The sequence below is a fragment of the Diadema antillarum genome, unplaced genomic scaffold (genome assembly GCF_040938485.1).
Source record: "Diadema antillarum isolate AM-2024a unplaced genomic scaffold, OU_Dant_1.0 seq00001860_RagTag, whole genome shotgun sequence".
In the NCBI taxonomy this organism is placed as follows: Eukaryota; Metazoa; Echinodermata; class Echinoidea; order Diadematoida; family Diadematidae; genus Diadema; species Diadema antillarum.
This window is the reverse complement of record NW_027272531.1, coordinates 516,012-530,207: the sequence shown is the minus strand read 5'-3', so window position 1 is coordinate 530,207 and position 14,196 is coordinate 516,012.

Sequence of the window (14,196 nt, the reverse complement as noted above, 5' to 3'; positions counted from 1 at the left end):
ACGGACATAAATTGACTCAAACTTCACAACAGTAGCGAGCATGGTTTTGTTGCAATCGTTAAGATCTTGACAGAGAAAAAAAAACACACGACATGAGTAAAAAGAAAAATATGAAAACAGAACAATGAACATTAGTTGCTTGTTTACTCCGATGAAGGCAGAACAACTTGTCATTCAGTTGCAATAAAAACAATTCGACGCAAGAAATCATTAATTTGAATGATTGTGCTCATTACTGGATATGATTATATTTATGTTTGCCAAATTCAGACAGAGATATTGACCTGAATCTCCGAAGATTTGTTAACGGCAATGAAATAATCAGTTTTAAATTTTGCCATTTCGGAGGTTTTTAATAAACCTGCAACTAAAAGAAACAAGGGTATAATAATGATCGAAGATGGGCACAAACAAAAGGCAAATTTTATTTTACCATATGAAATAATAAGCAATGAAAAATTATAGTCATTACGAAATAATACAGCATTTATTCAAATTCATTCACGTACGCCCATGATTTTCTTTTAATCATGGCTACTACTAAAACACTGATCAATTCAGTGCTTATTTACGTCGATGTAGGGCAACTTGTCAATCAGTTGCATAATACAGCATTTACCGACAAAAAGAAAACAAATGATTTCTAGGACTGAATAGACGAAAAGTGCAGGGCTTCCAGTGAAATATACGTGTAAATAGTGGATGGACAGCTTACCTCACTTGTTATGAGTTTCGACTGCTGCGAATCTGTTGTTCGGTTGTCTCCACTACTGGATCACACTTTGTTTTGCTACACTGCTCTATCATACTTAGTCTCTTGACTCCAACTGATTTGCACCTGCATGATATGTACATGTCGTAAGGTGATACTTTGGTCATTTGCTTATAAAATTTTCGCGGTAGATATCCCAGTTCGTTGTTGCTATGCCAATCGGCTTGAACGTGCCATGAACATGAGATTTGTCACGACTGGTAGGCGAAAACAAAAATTTCAGAAGCGGCGCATCTTTGCTCGAGATCGTAGGGGAGACCGGGTCTAGTTGTTACACGGGCAAGTTGTTACACTGTCATTTTCTCTATTATGATCAAAAGAGGGCGTTACAAATATCAAATCAAAACGTATATAGCCAACGATCTCTGCATGCGAAATCTGGCGTTGCCTGGACGTCACATGTAGAAGGTAGGTCCTAAAAACACTTTTTTACTTCTCCGAGTAAAATTTCGAAAAATTCGATTTTTCTTTATTACACCAAATCCATTCTTCTCCAGTAAGTGATGAGTATGTGGTTGAAAGAAGCGTGTTTTGGCTGTCTTTTGGTGAAAGTAGCAACACGTGATGTTTGATTGTTTTATTGGCCACACGTGTGAAAAGTTTTTGAAAACGCACTGGGTCAAGTTGTTACAACAACTTGACCCGTCTGGACAATCGAGTGGTGTAACAACTTACCCCAATGCACTTTCAATTGAATTTGTGGTTATACACACACACACACACGCACACACACACACACTCACACACACATACACATACACACACACACTCACACACACACACCCACACACACCCAACACACTCATAAACCCCAGCATAGGCTAACATGCACACCCAGACAGGTTAATATTAAGAATTACCTTACACGTCAGATCTGCATTACCCGATTTGAGTTGACTTTCTACGGTGTAACAAAGTACCCCATGTGCTGTAACAACTTACCCCAACATCGGGGAAAGTTGTTACAAAATTTTGTGTTTATTGATTACGTAATATCTTGTTTATATTATCTGGACTTCCAAAGTTTGTACTGTTTTTAATTAAAGGAGGAAATAAGGTATCCTCAAAGCAAAAATGAAGCCGATTCCTCTATTCGTTTTTTGTACAGACCTAAAAATGTGAAAATTGTAACAACTAGACCCGGTCACCCCTACTTTTTAATCATCTACCCGTGTCGGCAAACCCATTATTTCAAAACCTAGGCTATTGCAAACTCTTAAATTGAACAATTCTGTATGACAACAACATAATGTGCACAACTTCACACACACACACACACACACACAAATACACACGCATATACTGAGTATGCATTGTATATATTTATATATATATATATGTAGACATCAGATAGATATTATACGAATGATTTATGAGTTGTGAGTGCATAGGGCACGAATATCGCACGAGGTGCGAGATAAGCCACTGGTCTATTCAACAAGGCGCGTAGCGCCGCGTTGAATAGACCAGTGGCGAATCTCGCGCCGAGTGCGGTATTACGTGCCCCAATGCACGAACAAAATCATAAATTATTCGTTTTATACAACACCTTGTCCACAATCACAGTACTAAATTAGTGACCGCCAACTCAAGAAGGCCCAAAATAAATGTAACAATCAGGCAGAGAATTGTAAACCACCCTGTGTACTGCTTTCAAACACTCGTCATGATTCGACCCCACAGTCACAGGAATCACAAACTCCGCAGGGTCTATACCCATTCTACGCTTACGTTAGATCGAGTTAGGCCTGACTGTTAGGCCGATCTGAGATGTCGGTAGATCTAGTAGTAGATCTAGACTTTGTCTATTTCCGAAAATGATTTTGTATAAAAACACAGAAAAATAATCAAATTACGGTTTCTCAACTTGAAATGAAGTCTTGATTCTGGGATCACTGTGGTCCACGTAGCAGATCAGAGTCAAAAGTAAAAACACAGCAGTAGGTGTAAAGGCCGCGATACATGCAACTAGCTAGGTAAAGTAGCTGCGCGTAGCGTACACGTTAACGTTGCAGTACTCCGCCGCGCCTGGTATGTGAGATTTACCGGCAGCGCAGCGCAGCCGGCCAGCACGTATAATGTAGTTTGCTGGCGCTTTGCTACGGGTGGGTGTGAGCCACAGAACTCTGTGAGCGGCCATGCATTAGTAGCCCCCCGCGAAGCCGTGCTATAGTACCATCGAGCCATGGAATAGGCCCATGCCAGGGGCCTATTGTAGGGCTGTCACTCTCGATGAGTTTGATAGGTATTTTCTATTGAATGTCATGTGACATGTTCTTGGCCAATCACAATTCGACATCATTCTGAGGTGTTGTATAATATACGAATAATTTATGAGTTGTGAGTGCATAGGGCACGAATATCGCACGAGGCGCGAGATAAGCCACTGGTCTATTCAACAAGGCGCGTAGCGCCGCGTTGAATAGACCAGTGGCGAATCTCGCGCCGAGTGCGGTATTACGTGCCCCAATGCACGAACAAAATCATAAATTATTCGTTTTATACAACACCTTGTCCACAATCACAGTACTAAATTAGTGACCGCTAACTCAGGAAGGCCCAAAAATAAATGTAACAATTAGGCCGAGAATTGTAAACCACCCTGTGTACTGCTTTCAAACACTCGTCATGATTCGAACACACAGTCACAGGAATCACAAACTCCGCAGGGTCTATACCCATTCTACGCTAACGTTAGATCGAGTTAGGCCTGACTGTTAAGCCTACCTGAGACGTCGGTAGATCTAGTAGTAGGTCTAGACTTTTTCTCTATTTCCGAAAATGATTTTGTATAAAAACACAGAAAAATAATCAAATTACGGTTTCTCAACTTGAAATGAAGTCTTGATTTTGGGATCACTGTGGTCCACGTAGCAGATCAGAGTCAAAACTAAAAACACAGCAGTAGGTAGGCCGCAATACATGCAACTAGCTAGGTAAAGTAGCTGCGCGTACACGTTGGACGTTGCAGTACTCCGCCGCCGCGACTGGTCTGTTTACCGGCAGCGCATCGCAGCGCAGCCGGCCAGCACGTACAATGTAGTTTGCTGGCGCTTTGCTGCTGTGAGCCACAGGGTAGAACTCTGTGAGCGGCCGGCCATGCATTAGTAGCCCCCCACGAAGCCGTGCTATAGTACCTTCGAGCCGTGCTATAGGCCCATGCCAGGGGCCTATTGTATGGCTGTCACTGTCAATGAGTTTGGTAGGTATTTTCTATTGAATGTCATGTGACATGTTCGTGGCCAATCACAATTCGACATCATTCTGAGGTGTTGTATAAATAGAAATATATCTATGCATAGAATGCAATAGAAAATACATTGTAGTTAAGTTGGAAGTATCGCATAAGGGAAGTTGAGGAAGAGGTATAAAAAAGCATTGGTATGCCTGCTATTTCAGGTTCTGGTATATTTTGTGTAAAAATGTCTTGCGTGTGTTGTACTGTACACTCATCCTCTTCTATTTCTCCTACTGCAAGTTGGTATAATATGGGCCAATGCCTGCCAGCCGCAGCTTTAAAAAATACAAAAGGAAAGAATGGCTTCACAATAGAATTCGACTGATAGTTGATGCATCCCCTAGAAGTGATAATGAATCATTAAATGATGTTGATTATAATTTACTTCACACAAAAAAAAATATGAGCAAAACCATGCCATCCTGTTTTTGAGACCTCATAGTAAAAAAAAAAAAGTTATATACACGTATAATATTCCTTTTTACCATGTTAACTGGACAATACTGTGGAAGTCACTGCTCCTGCATGTTACCAATGTCTCATCTATGAATATATCTAAAGCAGATTTAGAATTACTTGCTATCAATGCATGCACTGTAAAGTAAAATTTCCCAGAATTGTTGATCCGGGCAGGGAGGTGAGACAACGTCACCTCCCTGATCCGGGGTAGACAAAAAAAAAAAACATACATGTGCACTATTCTTTCTGTATGATTTGTTTTTCAAGTCTGTGGACATGTACCTTGCTTATTTTTTTTTCAATTCTTTTGATGTGTAACTGTATGTACGTAATATAATTTTGTATCAATTTTATTCGCACTGCTACATCAGGGCATCCCAACACAAGTTACCATTGCATATGTTTATCCCTAAACAAGTAACCTGCTTGTGTAACTTCTCGGGACATGTCCTTATTATATCATTGTATAGATATCACGTTCAATGTAAACGCATCTATGTACTTCCGATCTGACTGGCATACTGTATATGTAATTGAATTTGATATTCCAAATTAGATTTGCCTAGCTTGCAGATATTCTATGGTAGCAATTTTCGAAGGAGCAAGTAGTACTTACCTTTCGATATGCCCGTGCCATAAACATGATATTTGTCACGACTAGTAGGTGCTAAAGAGCGGTTTCAGAAGTGGCACATCTCTGCTTGTGATTATTGTTGTTTTTTGTAATCATTCTTGTACCTGTAGTCTCGCTCTACAGATCTAAATCACGCGATAGCTACTACGGCATGTGAGTCACTAGAAAGGGTGTGATGCAAGAAGTGCGTTATAGCGCCTCTCCATGGCGCCTTGTATACGGTTAGTGGATCAAAGGAACTATACATAATATACCTGTTGGCTTGAATCATTCACGATATTCCAACATTATTTGCGTGGCCAAATGAATGTATACATACGCACCATGTATTTTTTGATGATTTTCAACTATTTTTCTTCATATTACCCTTCTTCATATACCCTTCACCCACCTCCCCCCCCCCCTCAAAAAAAAAGAGATATGATTGAAAATGTGTTTTCATATAATGACGTCATAGTGACGTCACGGTCGACTGATCACATTGATACATTAGATTTGTTGTCTTTGGGACATGATACATACATGGTATAAGTTTGAAATTGGTAGTCTCAGGACTTTCTGAGCTTACCTCTGCACAACTTTTGAGGAGAAAGAAGAAAAAAAAAGAAGAAGAAGAACAAAGAATCAGTACAGATACAGAAGGTGATCCAAGAGGATACTCGGATCACCTAAAAAAACTTTCCAAACTGTAGATTCTGTCATCTGACAATAATCGCGGTAAGTACTAATCAATATGATTCACAAATGACATCGGAACGCATTTTACCCTAGACCAGGCATAACTTCCTTGTTTCTCTGCAGTTTCATCTGTTAATCCTAATACTAACATGGTTACGTGGAAGCTATGCTCAGTGTAGGGAAAGATGGCATTCACACGTCTTATTTTCTGACAACTGAAAAAAAAACCTCTAAAACCACAGTGCTGTGCATAATATCATATATCTTAGCGGAGAAACAGCAATACGTGCTCGACTTAAAAAAGATAACCTAAACTACTGGTGCACTCAGACAGAGAATGGCAACAGTTCTTTGCACATAGCAACCAAAGGAGAAAAAAAGCCACTCAGTACATCTGCGATATGAGGATATTTAAGCAATCGCTGACGGCATGTATCCATTATTCACTACTCTCACTTGAAGAAATACCCAATATGATAATCATAATATTTTTAACGAGCTCCTGAAAAGTTCAACATTTAATACGGCATGCACTGTATTGCAGATAAGAGTAATGACTAAAGGTTGTGTAACCAAAATTTTCAATTTCATAAGTCACATTGTCACATAAATCGCATAATGAAATGTGTCGTGGATTACGCAGATTATCATAAAGCCCTAAAAACTTTAAATCTTCCCACTCTATTTGCTCATAATCATTTTTGTTTTTCTATGGTTGTTGATGTGCAGCAATACCTTCTCTGGAGACGATACATACATATTTAGAAAAGGTCAGTGTTCATTCCATGTATAAACAGCCGAAGTGTAATTATTTCCACAAGGTATAATCGATATCATCATTCTGTGAATTTTTTTTTTGATAATTGTCAATGGCTTTTCTGTGGAGTGTGCACTATAGGCATGAAAGTCAATTTACGCATTCATCGTGTTCATTGGTACACGATGGTGCTGCGATGTTCCGTCAGTTCAGTAATCTAAAGGTTCGGTCACAAATACCATTAAGAACTGCTACGAACGCCGTACGAACGATTTTTAGACAATTTCGTAAGATCTTCCTAAGAAGGCCGTACGAAACCAGTGTTCGTTGACCGGTCGTAGACCTTTCGTAAGTTCGTAGCCTGGTCGATGGTCTTGTCCAAGATTTTTTTTTAACTTCGTACGAAACCCTCTCTTCGTATAAGGCGTCGTCCGAACACCTTAACAACTACGCAAGATTTTGTAGGGTCGAGAGACAATTCTTGAAGCCTTAAATTCTTACGATGAGTGTAAGAACGCCTTAAGTCGTTCATAGAGGGCTCTTACGTCTTTCGTAAGAATGCCTTATGAACGAAAATTCGTACGGCGTTCTTACGAACAACTCTTCGAGTTTGTAAGGCGTTTGTAAGGGACTCGTAAGGCGTAGGTACACAATTTGTTCTTGCGAATTAAACAGCGTTCGTACGAAATTCGTAAGAAGGACGTTAGAATCTGTGCCCCATCTACGAATCTCTACGAACTCCAGAATTCGTACGAACAGTGACATTCGTACGAACAAATCGTTCGTACGAACCTTTGTGACCGTAGCTTAAAGGACAAGTCCACCCTCATATACATTAGGATTGAGAGAATGCAGCAATATTAGTAAAACACATCAGTGAAAGTTTAAGGAAAATCGGACAATCCGTTCAAAAGTTATGAATATTTTAAGTATCTGTGCAGTCACTGCTGGATGAGAAGACTACTACAGTGTATGATGTCACATGCGTACAACTATATAAGGAAAATAAAAAGAGAATTTCACAAAACATTACTATTTTAATAAAGTGCACATTTCTTCGATTTGCTACTGACGTATGTTAAGGGTAATATTATTCCCCCTGCTTTCTGAAAGAGAGAAGTCGAGTGTTCTTTTGTTATGCGAGAAAAATGGAAATATGTTGAATTTTCTTTATTCTTTCTTTATATCGTTGTACTCATGTGACATCACAAGCTATAGTAGTCTTTGCATCCAGCCGTGACTGAGCAGATACTTAAAATATTCGTAACTTTTGAACGGATTGTCCGATTTACCTCAAACTTTCACTTATTTGTTCTACTAATATTGTTGCATTCACTCAATCCGCATGTCTTTGAAGGTGGACTTGTCCTTTAATTCGCTACGTTTGATACGCTAGAGCATCGCGATCTTCTTCATCGTCTTGAGTCTGAATACGGTATCAAAGGAACTGTTCTCCGTTTGATAAAATCTTTTCTTGAGGGACACGATCGGGAGATTTTTGTTAATGGCACTCACTCCAGACCCTGTTTCCTTCCTTATGAGGTCCCTAAAGGATCAGTAGTCGAACCCCTGATGTATATCTTCGACACCGGTCCTCTGGGAAGAATATTATCAACGCTCGTCATAGAATGCAACATGCAACCAACGCTGATGACACTCAAATACTTCTCATCATGAGCTCCTCAGATCTTGAGGGGGCGATGCTCAGACTCTCCGCCTGCATCAGTGATTTAAAGAGATGGTCATTTGAGTATACTGAAGCTTAATGAGCTCAAAACTGAAATGCTTCATCTGTCACCCAAGTTCCGTAATACAGACCGCCTGCCATCTCTTAAAGGCATAATTTGCCATTTGCAGATGAAACAAAAACCCAGCATCATGCTTAAAGATAGTTCTAATATGTGAGTTAGGGATAGAAACAACCACTGTGAAAATTTGAATCAGTAAAGTCGATGCTAAGTATTGCTGAATATACAAAATGTGAACAATAGTTATAATAAAAATGTTTCCAGGCTAAACCGTATACCGTTACGGTTTATTGAGAAAAATACTGATATCTCCTTATATCTTAGGCTTTGTTGCAAAACTTTTATATCGGAGGGTGCTTTGCGGTACAACAGACCTACACATATGCATGAAAGGCGATATCTTGAACATTTTTCAAATGACTGCTCCCAAAGGTAAACTGGACCTTTAACTTTGAATCTGGAAGCATCTCTTCGTCAGAGAGTATTCGAGACCTCGGGGTCATTCTCGACAACAAACGACTCTCAATCATCATATTAGAGTATATGTCGATCTGCCTAATGGGGGGTTTGAAAATCGGAAAGATAAGGAGACATCTCGATAAGTCATCAACGGAACGATTACTCCATGCTGTCATGCTAACATTTGGATTACTCAATCCAAGATGGCGCTGTGCGGTTAGGACGTGCCTGAGTGTTACGGAGGCATTAGGAGGAAATAAAATTGCAGCTCATTTCGCCTATTACAGTTTGAAAAGTCAAAATGACATCGAGAAAAAGGAGCTTAGACCAAGGAGTCGTTACAATCTCCCATTATTTCAAGGAAAAGGAGGATTTTGACCCTAAGATGGATTTTAGCGACGCTACTACGGAGAAGGCTACGCAAGAACACAGTGACAGTGATAATGCACACGGCTTAACTGACTCGGCAGTGCACACGGTAGTGAAACCACTTCACCGAGATATGGAGGGAACCAGCCCGGGCGCGTCGGCGGAATCACCTCCACGCTCCTCGCTTGAGAAAAAACGACGAGTAGACGGGGAGAAGTCAACCACAGATGAACTACTCGCGGCCCTTATCCACAAGATAGACGAAATGAACTCCAATCTCACATCCAGGTTGGACACAGCTCTTACAGTCTTGGTAAGATTGAAACAAATGAGAAAGAAATCAGTAACTTGAAAGAGGAGCAAGAGTCGTGCCGTTTTGATATCAAACAGTTACAGGACCAAGTAAACAAGCAAGAAAAGGAGAATATGAAATTGAGAGAGCGTCTTCTTGACCTCACTGCGAGAGAGATGAGGAATACGGCTGTGTTTTACGGGTTTCCTGAAGGTGCTGAAAACGCTGGGAAGTGTGAGCAATTGATCAAAGAATTTGCCAAGTCAAATATGCAAATGGAAGGTGAAGTGAGCATTGAAAGAGCTCATCGCACAGGCCGCATCAGGCCAAAACCCGGCCCTCCTCGCCCAGTTGTGGTAGCTTTCAGTAGATACACAACCAGACAAACAGTGATCAGCAGTGCCCGCAGATATTTGAAGGAGAGGCCTTTTCAGCACAACGGAAAGGATCACCAGATATTTGTCGATGAGATGCTGCCGGTAGAAGTGCGAGAAAGCAGGAGGAGATTGCTGCCACTGAAACGAAAGCTGAAAGAGGAGGACCCAAAGCGAAAGGTGTACTTCAAATATCCGGCGCGATTGTTTTACAGGGAGACTGAGAGCGGAAAAGAAGTGGAGTACAAGCAGCACACCACAAGATAGAATGGATATTGGCAGTTTGCTTGTGCACAGTAGACAATGGTCTAACAAAATACGAAATACTTTGAAAAACTCTTGACACGACTGCGATAGCTCAGCAGTCGGCACCCTGTCATGCCAGCAGTATATTAACAGTTGATATCTCCGAAGACAAGATACACTATTCATGTGATTAAGTGATAAGGAAAATCATTTGTTTTTGCCAACCTGAGGAAAAAATAACTGTGAAGATGCCCAGGGGCACTTGGATTCCTTGTGATCATGTTTTATTCGATTTCATGCAAATTGTATGTGTGTTTTTTTCATTGCCAATGTTTTGTTGTCTGTTTTGTCTTGATCATGGTGGGTCATAAGAATTTACAAGGTTACCTACTTGTGAAATATGTATAAGGATCTGAAGTTAATGACCCATAATGTTAATGGGCTAGGGGACTTTAAAGCCAGGAAAAATATTTTTGTTTTTTATCCAAATTAAAAAAGGATATTATTTTATTACAGGAAACCCATTCGACTGATAAGGATGAAAGTTTATGGAAGAACCAATTAAGAGCCGATATTGTATTCAGTCATGGAACCTCCTCTAGTAGGGGAGTGTGTATCATATTTCGGAAAACCCCACATATAAAATTGATAGAGACAGTGAAAGATTCTAACGGGAGATTTTTGTTGGTTAAAATGGAAGTATATGGAAAAAAATTTATGATATGTAATGTATATGCACCAAATAATGAAAAAGACCACATGCATTTTTTTAAAGCTGTAGACTTGACTATATAAGAATATTATGATGCTGAACAGACAATATTAATAGGGGGAGATTTTAATTTTATTCAAAATTTGGCATTGGACCGAGAGGGCGGTAATATGAAGTCCACTTGGAAGCACTCTTGTGAAATAATAGAAAATATTAAAAACGTTTATCATGTAATAGATATCTGGAGAGACAAGAACCCGTTATTAAGACGATTTACTTGGAGACGCTCCAATCCTTGTGTTCAGTCAAGACTGGATTTCTGGTTAATCCATGAGTCTGTACAAAATATGGTGACAGATTGTGATATGGTCCCCTGTGTTTTGTCAGATCATGATTTTGTGAATTTACATCTGAGAATTAAAGAGTACACTGTGGGCCCATCTTATTGGAAGTTTAATAACAGTTTACTTAGTGATGTTGAGTATGTTGAAAATTTAAAGGGACATTATGAGATGTGGGTAAATGAATGGGAAGATAAAAATGATAAAGGAAAATTATGGGATTGGTTAAAATTCAAAATACGAGAATTTACAATCACATTTTCTAAAAGGAAGAAAAATATAAAAGAAATTAGAAGAAAAGAATTAGAACAAGAATTGAAAATAATAAATGACATGGACCCGACAGAAATGAATGAGCAAAAATGGGATAAGAAAGAGAATATTGAACAGGAACTTAACTGCATGTACAATTATTTAGCAGAGGGGGCCATATTACGTTCAAGATGTACCTGGTACGAGAAAGGAGAGAAGAGTACAAAATATTTTTTATCATTGGAAAAGACACAAGCACAGAGTACAAACATAGATGTATTAGATACAGGTGAGGAACTTATTGAACATCCCCATCATATACGAAATTTTGTGATGAAATCTTTTGGTAAACAGTTTGAAAACAGGGATACAGTGTCTGACAAAGTGAGTTATGATTACATAAAAAGTTCCTGCTTAAAACACCTCACGGAAGATGAAAAGGCCTCTTGTGAAGGCCTGATAACACATGAAGAGGCAAGGGAAGTCCTCCTTGGGATGTCAAAAAATAAAACACCTGGTAATGATGGCTTATCGGTGGAATTTTATGAGACATTTTGGCCTTTGAATTCTAAAGAACTAATAGGATCATTTAATCATGCTTTTGAAAAAGGAAGTATGTCCGTGTCACAGAGGCAAGGAATAATTAAATTGATTCCTAAATCCAATAAAGATAAGAGATTATTGGGCAATTGGCGACCAATCACTTTAATAAATGTGGATGCAAAGATACTTTCTAAATGTTTAGCGAAACGTATGTCCAAAATTATTGGTAATTTGATAAATCCTCAGCAAACAGCATTTATTAAAGGCAGATATATAGGTGAAGGTATAAGACTGATTTCAGATTTAATGTTTTATGCAGATGCCAACAATGTATCTGGAATTGTGTTAGCATTAGATCTTACCAAAGCATTTGATTCACTCAGTCATAGGTATTTATTACAGTGTTTAGAATGTCTTAATTTTGGTCCGTCAATGATACAATGGGTGAGAACATTGCATGCAGGTATAAATAGCTGTGTATTGATAAATGGCTTTACCACTGGTTATTTTGAAATTGGAAGGGGTGTTCGCCAAGGCGACCCCCTTGCCCCCCTTTTATTCATATTAGGGCTCGAGATATATCTAATGAGATTGTTAAATAATCCAAATATTATTGGAATGGAGATGCTCGGAAAACAGATTAAATATACAGCTTACGCTGATGATATAACTTGTTTTTGTAAGGATATAGAATCATTATCAGTATTACTAGAAAGCTTTCAAGAATTTTCTGAGATATCAGGCCTTTGCCTCAACCGAAGCAAATCAGAAGGAATGTGGATAGGAAATGATAGACTATCGAAAGAAAAGCCACAGATGATAAAGTGGACAGACAATGGTCTTAGAATTCTTGGAATCTGGTTTTCATATGACAAAAAAGAAGCAATCCGAAGAAACTTTGAAGATCGATTGGGTGAGATTAAGAGAACAATTTTTATTTGGAAAAATCGTAATTTAACGTTAATTGGTAAAATTCAAATTTTGAAAACATTTATTATGTCTAAGATAATTTATTTGATGTCAAACATTGAAATTCCTCAAGATTTTGTGAAAGAAGTAGAGAAGTTAATGTTTTCATTTTTATGGAATGGCCCAGATAAGATTTCAAGGTCAACTATGTATGCACAATATGCTGAGGGTGGTCTCAAATTCCCCAATTTACAATGTATGATTGATACGCAGTTAGTTAAGTGGGTTAAAAGATATTATGGAAATCGTAACCATCAATGGGTGCTATTGGGAGATTATTTCTTAAAAAGGCTTGGTGGAATTCTAGTGTTTCAAAGTAATTATTCCCTTGAAACTATTGATAAGAGGGGTATCCCTCCATTCTATGAGAATATTCTACAAATATGGTTAAAGACAAACATACATGAGGATTTTATTGGTGATGAAAATAGCCAAGCAGACATCCTACAACAACCAGTATGGAATAACCAGAATATTTTGATTGATAAGCACTCAATATTCTGCAGGCCGTTTTTTGAAGCAGGTTTATGTTATATATATCAAATATTTAGTATTGATGGACGGCTCATTGATTTTGAATTTTGGTTAAGGAAAGGAGTGCCAAGCAAATATAATATGATGTATATGGCAATTGTAGACTCTGTTCAAAAATACTCGAAATGTTCCTTCAATACACTCCTATTGGAGATGTTTTGGAAAGAAGAAGTGGCTCAAAAACAAAAGGATCTTATTATTTCACAGTTACAAAATGTGAAATCAAAACCAATATATGAGGAACTTTTAAAAGAGATTAAATCAAGACCTGTTTGCGAAACAGTTTTTGCTGGCAAGTATGGAATTCAACCAGAAGATTGGACACAAATATATATGTTGCCATTTACATGTACAATTGAAGTAAAATTGAGAGAATTTCAGTTCAAGTTGTCGCATAATATACTTTACACAAATGAAAGATTGTTTAAGATGAAAATATCAGAATCAGAGTTGTGTACGCTTTGTAAGTCATGTGCTGAGACCCCTGTACATCTGTTTTTTTATTGTAAAGCTGCCAAAGAATTACTTCAAAAATTTGTGGATGAAATTGGTACGATCTTTCATGTCAAATTGGAGGATTGTACAAGAATTAGAGTAATGTTTGGATTCATCAAAGACTGGAAAGGGCCCCACAGGAGTTTATTGAATCATTTAATATTGTTATACAAAAGGTACATATATATTCAGAGATGCAAAGATACAGGTGTGAAATTTCATGGATTGACAGCATTTATTGTTAATATCCGATATATAGAATCCAACATTGCAAAACGAACAAACAAATTAAATTTTCATTATAAGAAATGGTCCCCTGTAGAA